The 15,791-nt window shown below is 40.5% G+C and overlaps 1 protein-coding gene across 3 annotated transcripts in view; it reads left to right on the top strand.

The window, feature by feature from the left end:
* Nucleotides 1-15,791, top strand: part of FAM120C (family with sequence similarity 120 member C) — a 162,820-nt gene that overhangs the window by 56,643 nt on the left and 90,386 nt on the right. The gene's annotated exons all lie outside the window — the stretch shown is intronic.

Raw genomic sequence — 15,791 nt, 5'->3', positions numbered from 1 at the left:
GTGGTGTCAGAAAAGACCTGCTAAAACACAAAATTTAAATGAGATCCAGAGTCTCATAAAATAATACCCGACATATTAAGGTTTGAATTGAAAATCCCTCATCATACCAAGAACCAGAAAGATATCAAACTGAGATCTCAAACCGACTGAGGAAAGATAATCAATAGATTTGTGTTATCCATAGAAAATCAAATCACTGTAACACAAATGACTGAATTACCTGATAAGGATTTCAAAGCAGCCATGAGAGAGAAATACTTTGACAAACAATTCTAAACATTCTTTTTTTGGGCCGTGCTGTGTGGCTTGTGCTGTGAAAGCGCCAAGTCCTAACCACTGGACCACCAGGGAATTCGCTGAACATTCTTGATACAAATTAAAAATAGAAAGTCTTAGCAAAGAGATATAATATACAAAAGAACACATGGAAATTAAGAACTAAAAGATACAATAACTGAAATAAAATACACAAAAGATGGGTTAAACTGCAGATTGGAGACAACAGAGAAAATAATCAGTGAACTTGGAGAAAGAACAATAGAAATTATCTAATCTGAATAACAAAGAGAAAATAGACTGAAAAATGAACAGGGATCAGTGGAACTATAACAAAAGATCTAATATTTGTGACAATCAGAGTCTCAGAAGGAGAGGCGAAAGAGGGTAAGGCTGCAAAAGTACTCAAAGAAATAATACATATTTAATAACTTAAATAAATATTCCCAAATTTGGCAGAAACATAAGCCCACAGATTCAAGAAGCTGAGTGAATTGTAAATAGTATAAAATCATGACAAGATACATTACAGTCAAACCTTTGAAATCTAAGGACAGAAAAAATATTTTTTTATTGAAGTATACTTGATTTGTAATGTGTGTTAGTTTCAGGTGTACAGCAATATGGTTCAGTTATACATATACATATATATATTCTTTTCCATTATAGGTTATTACAAGATAGTGAATATAGTTCCCTGTGCTATACAGTAGGTCCTTGTTAGTTATCTATTTTATATATAGTACTGTGTATCTGTTAATCCCAAACTCCTAATTTATCCCCCCCCCTTTCCCCTTTGGTAACCATAAACTTGTTTTCTATGTCTGTGAGTCTGTTTCTGTTTTGTAAATAAGTTCATTTGCATCATTTTTTAGATTCCACATATAAGTGATATCATATGATATTTGTCTTTCTCTGTCTGACTTATTTTACTAAGCATAATATTCTCTAGGTCCATCCATGTTGCTGCAAATTGCAGAATTTCATTCTTTTTTATGGCTGAGTAATATTCCTCTGTGTGTGTGTGTGTGTGTGTGTGTGTGTGTGTGTGTGTGTGTGTATCTCACATCTACTTTATCCATTCATCTGTCAGTAGATACTTAGGTTGCTTCCATATCTTGGCTATTGTAAATAGTGCTGCTATGACCATTGGGGTGCATGTATCCTTTTAAATTAGAGTTTTCGTCTTTTCCGCATATAAGCTGAGGAGTGGGATTGCTGGATCATATGGCAACTCTATTTTTAGGTTTTGTTTGTTTGTTTGTTTTTTTAATGGTGTGTTAGTTTCTGCTTTATAACAAAGTGAATCAGTTATACATATACATATGTTCCCGTATCTCTTCCCTCTTGTGTCTGCCTCCCTCCCACCCTCCCTATCCCACCCCTCTAGGTGGTCACAAACTACCAAGCTGATCTCCCTGTGCTATGCGGCTGCTTCCCACTAGCTATCTATTTTACGTTTGGTAGTGTATATATGTCCATGTCACTCTCTCTTTGTCACAGCTTACCCTTCCCCCTCCCCATATCCTCAAGTCCATTCTCTAGTAGGTCCGTGTCTTTATTCCCGTCTTACCCCTAGGTTCTTCATGACTTTTTTTTTTTCTTAGATTCCATATATATGTGTTAGCATACAGTTTTTGTTTTTCTTTTTCAGACTTACTTCACTCTGTATGACAGACTCTAGGTCCATCCACCTCACTACAAATATCTCAATTTCGTTTCCCTTTATGGCTAAGTAATATTCCATTGTATATATGTGCCACATCTTCTTTATCCATTCATCTCATGATGGACACTTAGGTTGCTTCCATGTCCTGGCTATTGTAAATAGAGCTACAATGAACATTTTGGTACATGACTCTTTTTGAATTATGGTTTTCTCTGGGTATATGCCCAGTAGTGGGATTGCTGTGTTGTATGGTAGTTCTATTTTTAGTTCTTTAAGGAACCTCCATACTGTTCTCCATAGTGGCTGTATCAATTTACATTCCCGCCAACAGTACAAGAGTGTTCCCTTTTCTCCACACCCTCTCCAGCATTTATTTTGTCTAGATTTTTTTTTAAAACATCTTTATTGGAGTATAATTGCTTTACAATGGTGTGTTAGTTTCTGCTTTATAACAAAGTGAATCAGTTATACATATACATATGTTCCCATATCTCTTCCCTCTTGCATCTCCCTCCCTCCCACCGTCCTTATCCCACCCCTCTAGGTGGTCACAAAGCACCGAGCTGATCTCCCTGTGCTATGCGGCTGCTTCCCACTAGCTATCTATTTTACATTTCGTAGTGTATATATGTCCCTGCCACTCTCTCACCCTGTCACATCTTACCCCTCCCCCTCCCCATATCCTCAAGTCCATTCTCTAGTAGGTCTGTGTCTTTATTCCCGTCTTGCCACTAGGTTCTTCATGACCTTTTTTTTTTTCCCTTAGATTCCATATATATGTGTTAGCATACTGTATTTGTTTTTCTCTTTCTGACTTACTTCACTCTGTATGACAGACTCTAACTCCATCCACCTCACTACAAATACCTCCATTTCATTTCTTTTTATGGCTGAGTAATATTCCATTGTATATATGTGCCGCATCTTCTTTATCCATTCATCCGATGATGGACACTTAGGTTGCTTCCATGTCCTGGCTATTGTAAATACAGTGGCAATGAACATTTTGGTACATGACTCTTTTTTTTTTTTTTTTTTTTTAAATTAATTAATTTATTTATTTTTGGCTGTGTTGGGTCTTCGTTTCTGTGCGAGAGCTTTCTCTAGTTGCGGCGAGCGGGGGCCACGCTTCATCGCGGTGCGCGGGCCTCTCGCTGTCGCGGCCTCTCTTGATGCGGAGCACAGGCTCCAGACGCGCAGGCTCAGTAGTTGTGGCTCACGGGCTTAGTTGCTCCGCGGCATGTGGGATCTTCCCAGACCAGGGCTCGAACCCGTGTCCCCTGCATTGGCAGGCAGATTCTCAACCACTGCGCCACCAGGGAAGCCCCATGACTCTTTTTGAATTATGGTTTTCTCAGGGTATATGCCCAGTAGTGGGATTGCTGAGTCGTATGGTAGCTCTATTTTTAGTTTTTTAAGGAACCTCTGTACTGTTCTCCATAGTGGCTGTATCAATGTACATTCCCACCAACAGTGCAAGAGTGTTCCCTTTTCTCCACACCCTCTGCAGCATTTATTGTTTCTAGATTTTTTGATGATGGCCATTCTGACCGATGTGAGATGATATCTCATTGTAGTTTTGATTTGCATTTCTTTAATGATTAATGAGGTTGAGCATTCTTTCATGTGTCTGTTGGCAATCTGTATATCTTCTTTGGAGAAATGTCTATTTAGGTCTTCTGCCCATTTTTGGATTGGGTTGTTTATTTTTTTGATATTGAGCTGCATGAGCTGCTTGTAAATTTTGGAGATTAATCCTTTGTCAGTGCTTCATTTGCAAATATTTTCTCCCATTCGGAGGGTTGTCTTTTCGTCTTGTTTATGGTTTCCTTTGCTATGCAAAAGCTTTTAAGTTTCATTAGGTCCCATTTGTTTATTTCTGTTTTTATTTCCATTTCTCTAGGAGGTGGGTCAAAAAGGATCTTGCTGTGATTTATGTCATAGTGTTCTGCCTACGTTTTCCTCTAAGCCTTTGATAGTGTCTGGCCTTACATTTAGGTCTTTAATCCATTTTGAGTTTATTTTGGTGTATGGTGTTAGGGAGTGTTCTAATTTCATACTTTTACATGTACCTGTCCAGTTTTCCCAGCACCACTTATTGAAGAGACTGTCTTTTCTCCACTGTATATGCTTGCCTCCTTTATCAAAGTTAAGGTGACCATATGTGCGTGGGTTTATCTCTGGGCTTTCTATCCTGTTCCATTGATCTATGTTTCTGTTTTTGTGCCAGTACCATACTGTCTTGATTACTGTAGCTTTGTAGTATAGTCTGAAGTCAGGGAGCCTGATTCCTCCAGCTCCATTTTTCGTTCTCAAGATTGCTTTGGCTATTCGGGGTCTTTTGTGTTTCCATACAAATTGTGAAATTTTTTGTTCTAGTTCTGTCAAAAATGCCAGTGGTAGTTTGGTAGGGATTGCAATGAATCTGTAGATTGCTTGGGGTAGTAGAGTCATTTTCACAATGTTGATTCTTCCAATCCAAGAACATGGTATATCTCTCCATATATTTATATCATCTTTAATTTCTTTCATCAGTGTCTTATAATTTTCTGCATACAGGTCTTTTGTCTCCTTAGGTAGGTTTATTCCTAGATATTTTATTCTTTTTGTTGCAATGGTAAATGGAAGTGTTTTCTTAATTTCACTTTCAGATTTTTCATCATTAGTGTATAGGAATGCCAGAGATTTTTGTGCATTAATTTTATATCCTGCTATTTTACCAAATTCATTGATTAGCTCTAGTAGTTTTCTGGTAGCATCTTTAGGATTCCTTATGTAGAGTATCATGTCATCTGCAAACAGTGACAGCTTTACTTCTTCTTTTCCGATTTGGATTCCTTTTATTTCTTTTTCTTCTCTGATTGCTGTGGCTAACACTTCCAAAACTATGTTGAATAATAGTGGTGAGAGTGGGCAACTTGTCTTGTTCCTGATCTTAGTGGAAATGGTTTCAGTTTTTCGCCATTGAGGATGATGTTGGCTGTGGGTTTGTCATATATGGCCTTTATTATGTTGAGGAAAGTTCCCTCTATGCCTACTTTCTGCAGGGTTTTTATCATAAATGGGTGTTGAATTTTGTCGAAAGCTTTCTCTGCATCTACTGAGATGATCATATGGTTTTTCTCCTTCAATTTGTTAATATGGTGTATCACGTTGATATTTTTAGTTTTTTAAGGAACCTCAATACTGTTCTCCATGGTGGCTTCACCAATTTACATTCCCATCAACAGTGTAGGAGGGTTCTCTTTTCTCCACACCCTCTCCAGCATTTATTATTTGTAGACTTTTTGATGATGGCCCTTCTGACTGATGTGAGGTGATACCTCATTGCAGTTTTGATTTGCATTTCTCTAATAATTAGGGATGCTGAGCATGTTTTCATGTGCGTTTTGGCCATCTGTATGTCTTCTTGAAGAAATGTATATTTAGATCTTCTGCCCATTTTTTGATTGGGTTGTTTGTTTTTTCAATATTGAGTTGTATGACCTGTTTGTATATTTTGGAAATTAAGCCCTTGTCAGTCCAAAGACAGAAAAATTATTGAAAGCAGCCAGAGAGAAATGATGCTTTACATATAGGGGAAAATAATACATATAAAGGCTGATCTTTCATCACTAGCCATGGAGTCCCTTCTGCCACAATATTTTCAAGGGCCAGAAAAAAAAAATTGTCAAGGGCCAAGATGGTGGAGTAGGAAGACCCTGAGCTCACCTCCTCCCATGGACACAACAAAATTGAAACTATTATGGAGGAACTATCCATGATAATGACCTGAAGACTAGCAGAAAGGATATTCTACAGCTGAAGGTATAAATAGGGAACCACAATGAGACAGGTAGGAGGGGTGGAGTTGCAGTATATTCAAGACCCATTCTTGGGTGGGTGAGCAACAAATGGAAGGATAATTACAATTGTAGAGGTTCTCCCCAAAGAGCAACAGGTCTGAGCCCCACATTGGGCTCTCCAGCCTTGAGTACTGACTAGAAAGATAAGACTCCAGAACATTTGGCTTTGAAGGCCGGTGCAACTTACTTTTGGGAGAGCCAGAGGGCTGTGAAAAATAGAGGCTCCACTTTTAAAGGGTATGCACAAAATCTCACACACTCCAAGACCCAGGACAGAAACAGTAATTTGAAAAGAACCTGGGTCAAACCAAGAGCTGATTTGCAGAGCTTCTCAGAGAGGCAGGAGGCAATTGAAACTCATCATGGGGACATCAAGCTGGCAGCGGCCATTTCTTGGAGCTCATCCTATCACGGGTATATTGGTGCTGGTAAGCGCCATGTTGGAAGCTTCCCTTTAGTTTATTACTGCCTGGACCTGGCCCCACCCCCCAGCCAATCAGCACCAGTCCTGGGACATTCCAGGCCAGACAGCTAGCTGGGCAGGTACATGGACCCACCCACCAGTAGGCTGGCTGCTGTACTGAGCTCCCAGCCACACCAGGACCCAGCCCCATCCACCTGCAGGCCAACATCAACTCCAACACACTGGGACCTGGCTCCACCCACAAGTGGGCCGGCACTAGCCCCAGGACTTGGCCTCATCCGCTAGTGGGTGAACTCCAGGCCCTGGACCCTCTGGGTCCCAGCCCCACCCATTAGCCTTCCAACACTAGTTCCAGGACTAGAGACAAAGAAAGACATTACATAATGATCAAAGAGTCAACCCAAGAAGATATAAAAATTATGAACATGTATGCAGCCAACATAGGAGCAACTAAATACATAAGGCAAATGCTAACAGCCATAAAGGGAGAAATTGACAGAAACACAGTAATATTAGGGGACTTTAACACCCCACTTACATCAATGGACAGATCATCCAGACAGAAAATCAATGAAACACTGGCCTTAAATGACACATTAGTCCAAATGGACTTAGTAGATATATAAAAGTTCCATCCAAAATAGCAGAATACACATTCTTTTCAAGTGCACATGGAAAATTCTCCAGGATAGATCACATGCTTGGCCACAAAAAAAGTCATATTAAATTTAAGAAGACTGAAGTCATATCAAGCATCGTTTCCAACTACAACAATATGAAACTAGAAATCAACTACAAGGAAAAAAAAACCTGCAAAAAAACCCAAACACATGGAGGCTAAACAATATGCTACTAAACAACCAATGAGTCACTGAGGAAATCAAATAATACTAGGAGACAAGTGCAAATAGAGGGCTTCCCTGGTGGTGCAGTGGTTGAGAATCTGCCTGCCAATGCAGGGGACACGGGTTCGAACCCTGGTCTGGGAAGATCCCACGTGCCGCGGAGCAACTGGGCCCGTGAGCCACAATTACTGAGCCTGCACGTCTGGAGCCTGTGCTCTGCAACAAGAGAGGCCGCGATAGTGAGAGGCCCGTGCATCGCGATGAAGAGTGGCCCCCGCTTGCCACAACTAGAGAAAGCCCTCACACAGAAACGAACACCCAACACAGCCATAAATAAATAAATAAAACAAATACTTAAAAAATATGCAAATAGAAACACAATGATCCAGAATCTATGGTGGGATGCAGCAAAAGCAGTTTTAAGAGGGGAATTTATAGTGATGCAAGCTAACCTCAAGAAACATGAAAAATCTCAATTAACGTAACCTTACGCCTAAAGAAAGTAGAAAAAGAAGAGAAAAAATCCCAAAGGTAACAGAAGGAAAGAAATAATATAGATCGGAGAGAGGAGAAGATGGCGGAAGTGTAAGACGTGGAGATCACCTTCCTCCCCACAGTTACATCAGAAATACATCTACATGTGGAACTGCTCCTATAGAACACCCACTGAACACTGGCAGAAGACGTCAGACCTCCCAAAAGGCAAGAAACTCCCCACGTACCTGGGTAGGGCAAAAGAAAAAAGAAAAAACAGAGACAAAAGAATAGGGACGGGACCTGCACCAGCGGGAGGGAGCTGTGAAGGAGGAAAGGTTTCCACACACTAGGAAACCCCTTCGCGGGCGGAGACTGCGAGTGGCAGAGGGGGGAAGCTTCGGAGCCATGGAAGAGAGCGCAGCCACAGGGGTGCAGAGGGCAAAGCGGAGAGATTCCCGCACAGAGGACCGGTGCCGACCAGCACTCACCAGCCTGAGAGGCTTGTCTGCTCACCCGCCGGGGCGGGCAGGGGCTAGGAGCTGAGGCTCGGGCTTCGGTCGGATCCCAGGGAGAGGACTGGGGTTGGCGGCGTGAACACAGCCTGAAGGGGTTAGTGCACCACGGCTAGCCGGGAGGGAGTCCGGGAAAAGGTCTGGAGCTGCCGAACAGGCGAGAGACTTTTTCTTGCCTCTTTGTTTCCTGGTGCGCAAGGAGAGGGAATTCAGAGCGCCGCCTAAATGAGCTCCAGAGACGGGCGCGAGCCGCGGCTATCAGCGCGGAACCCAGAGACGGGCATGAGACGCTAAGGCTGCTGCTGCCGCCACCAAGAAGCCTGTGTGCAAGCACAGGTCACTATCCACACCGCCCCTCCCGGGAGCCTGTGCAGCCCGCCACTGCCAGGGTCCCGTGATCCAGGGACAACTTCCCCGGGAGAACGCACGGCGCGCCTCAGGCTGCTGCAATGTCACGCCAGCCTCTGCCGCTGCAGGCTCGCCCCGCATCTGTACCCCTCCCTCCCCCCAGCCTGAGTGAGCCAGAGCCCCCGAAGCAGCTGCTCCTTTAACCCCGTCCTATGTGAGCAAAGAACAGATGCCCTCAGGAGACCTACACGCAGAGGCGGGTCCAAATCGAAAGCTGAACCCCGGGAGCTGTGCGAACAAAGAAGAGAAAGGGAAATTTCTCCCAGCAGCCTCAGAAGCAGAGGATTAAAGGTCCACAAACAACTTGATGTACCTGCATCTGTTGAATATCTGAATAGACAATGAATCATCCCAAATTGAGAAGGTGGACTTTGGGAGCAAGATACATTATTTTTTCCCCTTTTCCTCTTTTTCTGAGTGTGTATCTGTATGCTTCTGTGTGAGATTTTGTCTGTATAGCTTTACTGTCACCATTTGACCTAGGGTTCTGTCCGTCCATTTATTTTTTTGTTTTTTTTGTTTTTGCTTAAAAAAATTTTTTTTCTTAATTATTATTTTTTATTTTAATAACTTTATTTTATTTTATCTTACTTTATTTTATTTTATCTTCTTTCTTTCTTTCTTTCTATATTTTCTCCCTTTTATTCTGAGCCGTGTGGATGAAAGGCTCTTGGTGCTCCAGCCAGGCATCAGGGCTGTGCCTCTGAGGTGGGAGAACCAACTTCAGGACACTGGTCCACAAGAGACCTCCCAGCTCCACGTAATACCAAACAGCGAAAACCTCCCAGAGATCTCCATCTCAACACCAAGACCCAGCTTCACTCAACGACCAGCAAGCTACAGTGCTGGACACCCTATGCCAAACAACTAGCAAGACAGGAACACAACACAACCCATTAGCAGAGAGGCTGCCTAAAATCATAATAAGGCCACAGACACCCCAAAACACACCACCAGACGTGGACCTGCCCATCAGAAAGACAAGATCCAGCCTCATCCACCAGAACACAGGCACTAATCCCCTCCACCAGGAAGCCTACACAACCCACGGAACCAACCTTAGCCACTGGGGACAGATACCAAAAACAACAGGAACTATGAACCTGCAGCCTGCGAAAAGGAGACCCCAAACACAGTAAGATAAGCAAAATGAGAAGACAGAAAAACACACAGCAGATGAAGGAGCAGGGTCAAAACACACCAGACCTAACAAATGAAGAGGAAATAGGTAGTCTACCTGAAAAAGAATTCCGAATAATGATAGTAAAGATGATCCAAAATCTTGGAAATAGAATAGACAAAATGCAAGAAACATTTAACAAGGACGTAGAAGAACTAAAGAGGAACCAAGCAACGATGAAAAACACAATAAATGAAATTAAAAATACTCTAGACGGGATCAATAGCAGAATAACTGAGGCAGAAGAACGGATAAGTGACCTGGAAGATAAAATAGTGGAAATAACTACTGCAGACCAGAATAAAGAAAAAAGAATGAAAAGAACTGAGGACAGTCTCAGAGACCTCTGCGACAACATTAAACGCACCAACATTCGAATTATAGGGGTCCCAGAAGAAGAAGAGAAAAAGAAAGGGACTGAGAAAATATTTGAAGAGATTATAGTTGAAAACTTCCCCAATATGGGAAAGGAAATAGTTAATCAAGTCCTGGAAGCACAGAGAGTCCCATACAGGATAAATCCAAGGAGAAACACGCCAAGACACATATTAATCAAACTATCAAAAATTAAATATAAAGAAAACATAATAAAAGCAGCAAGGGAAAAAACAAGAAATAACACACAAGGGAATCCCCATAAGGTTAACAGCTGATCTTTCAGCAGAAACTCTGCAAGCCAGAAGGGAGCGGCAGAACATACTTAAAGTGATGAAGGAGCAAAACCTACAACCAAGATTATTCTACTCAGCAAGGATCTCATTCAGATTTGATGGAGAAATTAAAACCTTTACAGACAAGCAAAAGCTGAGAGAGTTCAGCACCACCAAACCAGCTTTACAACAAATGCTAAAGGAACTTCTCTAGGCAAGAAACACAAGAGAAGGAAAACACCTACAATAACAAACCCAAAACATTTAAGAAAATGGTCATAGGAACATACATATTGATAATTACCTTAAATGTAAATGGATTAAATGCTCCCACCAAAACACACAGTCTGGTTGAATGGATACAAAAACAAGACCCATATATATGCTGCCTACAAGAGACCCACTTCAGACCTAGGGACACATACAGACTGAAAGTGAGGGGATGGAAAAAGATATTCCATGCAAATGGAAATCAAAAGAAATATGGAGTACCAACACTCATATCAGACAAAATAAACTTTAAAATAAAGACTATTACAAGAGACAAAGAAGAACACTATATAATGATCAAGGAATCGATCCAAGAAGAAGGTATAACAATTGTAAATATTTATGCACCCAACATAGGAGCACTTCAATACATAAGGCAAATACTAACAGCCATAAAAGGGGAAATCGACAGTAACACAATCATAGTAGGGGACTTTAACACCCCACTTTCACCAATGGACAGATCATCCAAAATGAAAATAAATAAGGAAACACAAGCTTTAAATGACACATTAAACAAGATGGACTTAATTGATATTTATAGGACATTCCACCCAAAAACAACAGAATGCACATTTTTCTCAAGTGCTCATGGAACATTCTCCAGGATAGATCATATCTTGGGTCACAAATCAAGCCTTGGTAAATTTAAGAAAATTGAAATCGTATCAAGTATCTTTTCTGAGCACAACGCTATGAGACTAGATATCAATTACAGGAAAAGATCTGTAAAAAATACAAACACATGGAGGATAAACAATACACTACTTAATAACGAAGTGATCACTGAAGAAATCAAAGGGGAAATCAAAAAATACCTAGAGACAAATGACAATGGAGACACGACGACCGAAAACCTATGGGATGCAGCAAAAGCAGTTCTAAGAGGGAAGTTTATAGCAATACAAGCCTACCTCAAGAAACAGGAAACATCTCGAATAAACAACCTAACCTTGCACCTAAAGCAATTAGAGAAAGAAGAACAAAAAAACCCCAAAGCTAGCAGAAGGAAAGAAATCATAAAGATCAGATCAGAAATAAATGAAAAAGAAATGAAGGAGACAATAGCAAAGATCAATAAAACTAAAAGCTGGTTCTTTGAGAAGATAAACAAAATTGATAAACCATTAGCCAGACTCATCAGGAAAAAAAGGGAGAAACTCAAATCAATAGAATTAGAAATGAAAAAGGAGAAGTAACAACTGACACTGCAGACATACAAATGATCATGAGAGATTACTACAAGCAACTCTATGCCAATAAAATGGACAACCTGGAAGAAATGGACAAATTCTTAGAAATGCACAACCTGCCGAGACTGAACCAGGAAGAAATAGAAAATATGAACAGACCAATCACAAGCACTGAAATTGAAACTGTGATTAAAAATCTTCCAACAAAAGCCCAGGACCAAAAGGCCTCACAGGCGAATTCTATGAAACATTTAGAGAAGAGCTAACACCTATCCTTCTCAAACTCTTCCAAAATATTGCAGAGGGAGGAACACTCCCCAACTCATTCTACGAGGCCACCATCACCCTGATACCAAAACCAGACAAAGATGTCACAAAGAAAGAAAACTACAGGCCAATATCACTGATGAACATAGATGCAAAAGTCCTCAACAAAATACTAGCAAACAGAATCCAACAGCACATTAAAAGGATCATACACCATGATCAAGTGGGGTTTATCCCAGGAATGCAAGGATTCTTCAATATACTCAAATCAATCAACGTGATACATCATATTAACAAATTGAAGGAGAAAAACCATATGATCATCTCAATAGATGCAGAGAAAGCTTTCGACAAAATTCAACACCCACTTATGATAAAAGCCCTGCAGAAAGTAGGCATAGAGGGAACTTTCCTCAACATAATAAAGGCCATATATGACAAACCCACAGCCAACATCATCCTCAATGGCGAAAAACTGAAACCATTTCCACTAAGATCAGGAACAAGACAAGGTTGCCCACTCTCACCACTATTATTCAACATAGCTTTGGAAGTTTTAGCCACAACAATCAGAGAAGAAAAAGAAATAAAAGGAATGCAAATCGGAAAAGAAGAAGTAAAGCTGTCACTGTTTGCAGATGACATGATACTCTACATAGAGAATCCTAAAGATGCTACCAGAAAACTACTAGAGCTAATCAATGAATTTGGTAAAGTAGCAGTATACAAAATTGATGCACAGAAATCCCTTGCATTCCTGTACACTAATGATGAAAAATCTGAAAGTGAAATTAAGAAAACACTCCCCTTTACCACTGCAACAAAAAGAATAAAATACCGAGGAATAAACCTACCTAAGGCAACCAAAGACCTGTATGCAGAAAATTATAAGACACTGATGTAAGAAATTAAAGATGATACAAATAGATGGAGAGATATACCATGTTCTTGGATTGGAAGAATCAACATTGTGAAAATAACTCTACCACCCAAAGCAATCTACAGATTCAATGCAATCCCTATCAAGCTACCACTGCCATTTTTGACAGAACTAGGACAAAAAATTTCACAATTTGTATGGAAACACAAAAGACCCCGAATAGCCAAAGCAATCTTGAGAACGAAAAATGGAGCTGGAGGAATCAGGCTCCCTGACTTCAGACTATACTTCAAAGCTACAGTAATCAAGACAGTATGGTACTGGCACAAAAACAGAAACATAGGTCAATGGAACAGGATAGAAAGCCCAGAGATAAACCCACCCACATATGGTCTCCTTATCTTTGATAAAGGAGGCAAGCATATGCAGTGGAGAAAAGACAGCCTCTTCAATAAGTGGTGCTGGGATAACTGGACAGGTACATGTAAAAGTATGAAATTAGAATGCTCCCTAACACCATACACAAAAATAAACTCAAAATGGATTAAAGACCTAAATGTAAGGCCAGACACTATCAAACTCTTAGAGGAAAACATAGGCAGAACACTCTATGACATAAATCACAGCAAGATCCTTTTTGACCCAGCTCCTAGAGAAATGGAAATAAACACACAAATAAACAAATGGGACCTAATGAAACTTAAAAGCTTTTGCACAGCAAAGGAAACCATAGTCAAGACCAAAAGAGAACCCTCCGAATGTGAGAAAATATTTGCAAATGAAGCACTGACAAAGGATTAATCTCCAAAATTTACAAGCAGCTCATGCAGCTCAATATCAAAAAAACAAACAACCCAATACAAAAATGGGCAGAAGACCTAAATAGACATTTCTCCAAAGAAGATATACAGATTGCCAACAAACACATGAAAGACTGCTCAACATCATTAATCATTAGAGAAATGCAAATCAAAACTACAATGAGATATCATCTCACATCGGTCAGAATGGCCATCATCAAAAAATCTAGAAACAATAAATGCTGGAGAGGGTGTGGAGAAAAGGGAACACTCTTGCACTGTTGGTGGGAATGTAAATTGATACAGCCACTATGGAGAACAGTATGGAGGTTCCTTAAAAAACTAAAAATAGAACTACCATACGACCCAGCAATCCCACTACTGGGCATATACCCTGAGAAAACCATAATTCAAAAAGAGTCATATACCACAATGTTCATTGCCGCTCTATTTACAATAGCCAGGACATGGAAGCAACCTAAGTGTCCATCATCGGATGAATGGATAAAGAAGATGTGGCACATATATACAATGGAATATTACTCAGCTATAAAAAGAAACGAAATGGAGGTATTTGTAGTGAGGTGGATGGAGTTAGAGTCTGTCATACAGAGTGAAGTAAGTCAGAAAGAGAAAAGCAAATACAGTATGCTAACACATATATATGGAATCTAAAGAAAAAAAAAGGTCATGAAGATCCTATTGGCAAAACGGGAATAAAGACACAGACCTACTATAGAATGGACTTGAGGATATGCGGGGGGAAGGGTAAGATGTGACAAAGTGAGAGAGTGGCATGGACATATGTACACTACCAAACGTAAAATAGATAGTTAGTGGGAAGCAACCGCTTAGCACAGGGAGATCAGCTCTGTGCTTTGTGACCACCTAGAGGAGTGGGATAGGGAGGGTGGGAGGGAGGGAGATGCAAGAGGGAAGAGATATGGGAACATATGTATAACTGATTCACTTTGTTATAAAGCAGAAACTAACACACCATTGTAAAGCAATTATACTCCAATAAAGATGTTAAAAAAAAAAGAAGAATAGGGGGAAGATAAAAAAAAAATAAAAGAAGGCCAAACAACTTAATTGAAAAGTGGGCAGGGACTTCCCTGGTGGCGCAGTGGTTAAGAATCCACCTGACAATGCAGGGTTCAAGCCCTGGTCCAGGATGATCCCACATTCCACGGAGCAACTAAGCCCGGGCACCACACTACTGAGCCTGTGCTCTAGCGCCCACGAGCCACAACTACTCAGCCAGCAAGCCACAACTACTGAAGCCCGCGCACCTAGGGCCCGTGCTCTGCAACGAGAGACGCCACCACAATGAGAAGCCCACACCCCACAACGGAGAGTAGCCCCCGCTCGCCGCAACTAGAGAAAGCCTATGCACAGCAACGAAGACCAAGTGCAGCCAAAAATTAATTAATTAATTAATTAATTAAATTTAAAAAATGGCCAACAAGCTCATAAAAAGATACTTAACATCATTAGTCATTATGCAAAGGGAAAGGCAAAACAAACCACAATCAAAATTACAATGAGTATGAGATACCACTTTGTACCTACTGGGATGGCAAAAAAAAAAGTAAATAAAGAGTGTTGGTGAATGTGCAGAAATTGGAACCCTTAGAAATTGTTGCTGGGAATGTTAAATCATGTGGCCACTGTGAAAAACAGTTCGATGGTTCCTAAATAAGCTTAAAATAAAATTACCAAATGACCCAGCATTTTCAACTCTTATGTGTGTACCCCAAAGAACTGTATGTAGGTGTTCACATAAAAACTTGTACACAAATGTTCATATCAGGTCTATTCACAATAGCCAAAAGGTAGAAACAACCTAAATGTCCATGAATGGATGAACAGATAAGTTAAATGTGTCTAAACATATAATGAAATATTATTCAGCCACAAAAAGCAATGAAGTACTGACAGATCCTAGGACATGGATAAATCTCAGAAAGATTATTCTAGAGTCAAAGAAGCCTGACACAAAGGCCACATATGATATGATTCCAATTAAATGAAATAACCATAATAGGCAAGTTCACAGAGACAAAAAGATTAGTGATTGACAGGGGCTGGTAGG

This window comes from Eubalaena glacialis, chromosome X, assembly GCF_028564815.1.
Source record: "Eubalaena glacialis isolate mEubGla1 chromosome X, mEubGla1.1.hap2.+ XY, whole genome shotgun sequence".
Taxonomy (NCBI): domain Eukaryota; kingdom Metazoa; phylum Chordata; class Mammalia; order Artiodactyla; family Balaenidae; genus Eubalaena; species Eubalaena glacialis.
This window is presented reverse-complemented; position numbering and strand designations above follow the sequence as displayed.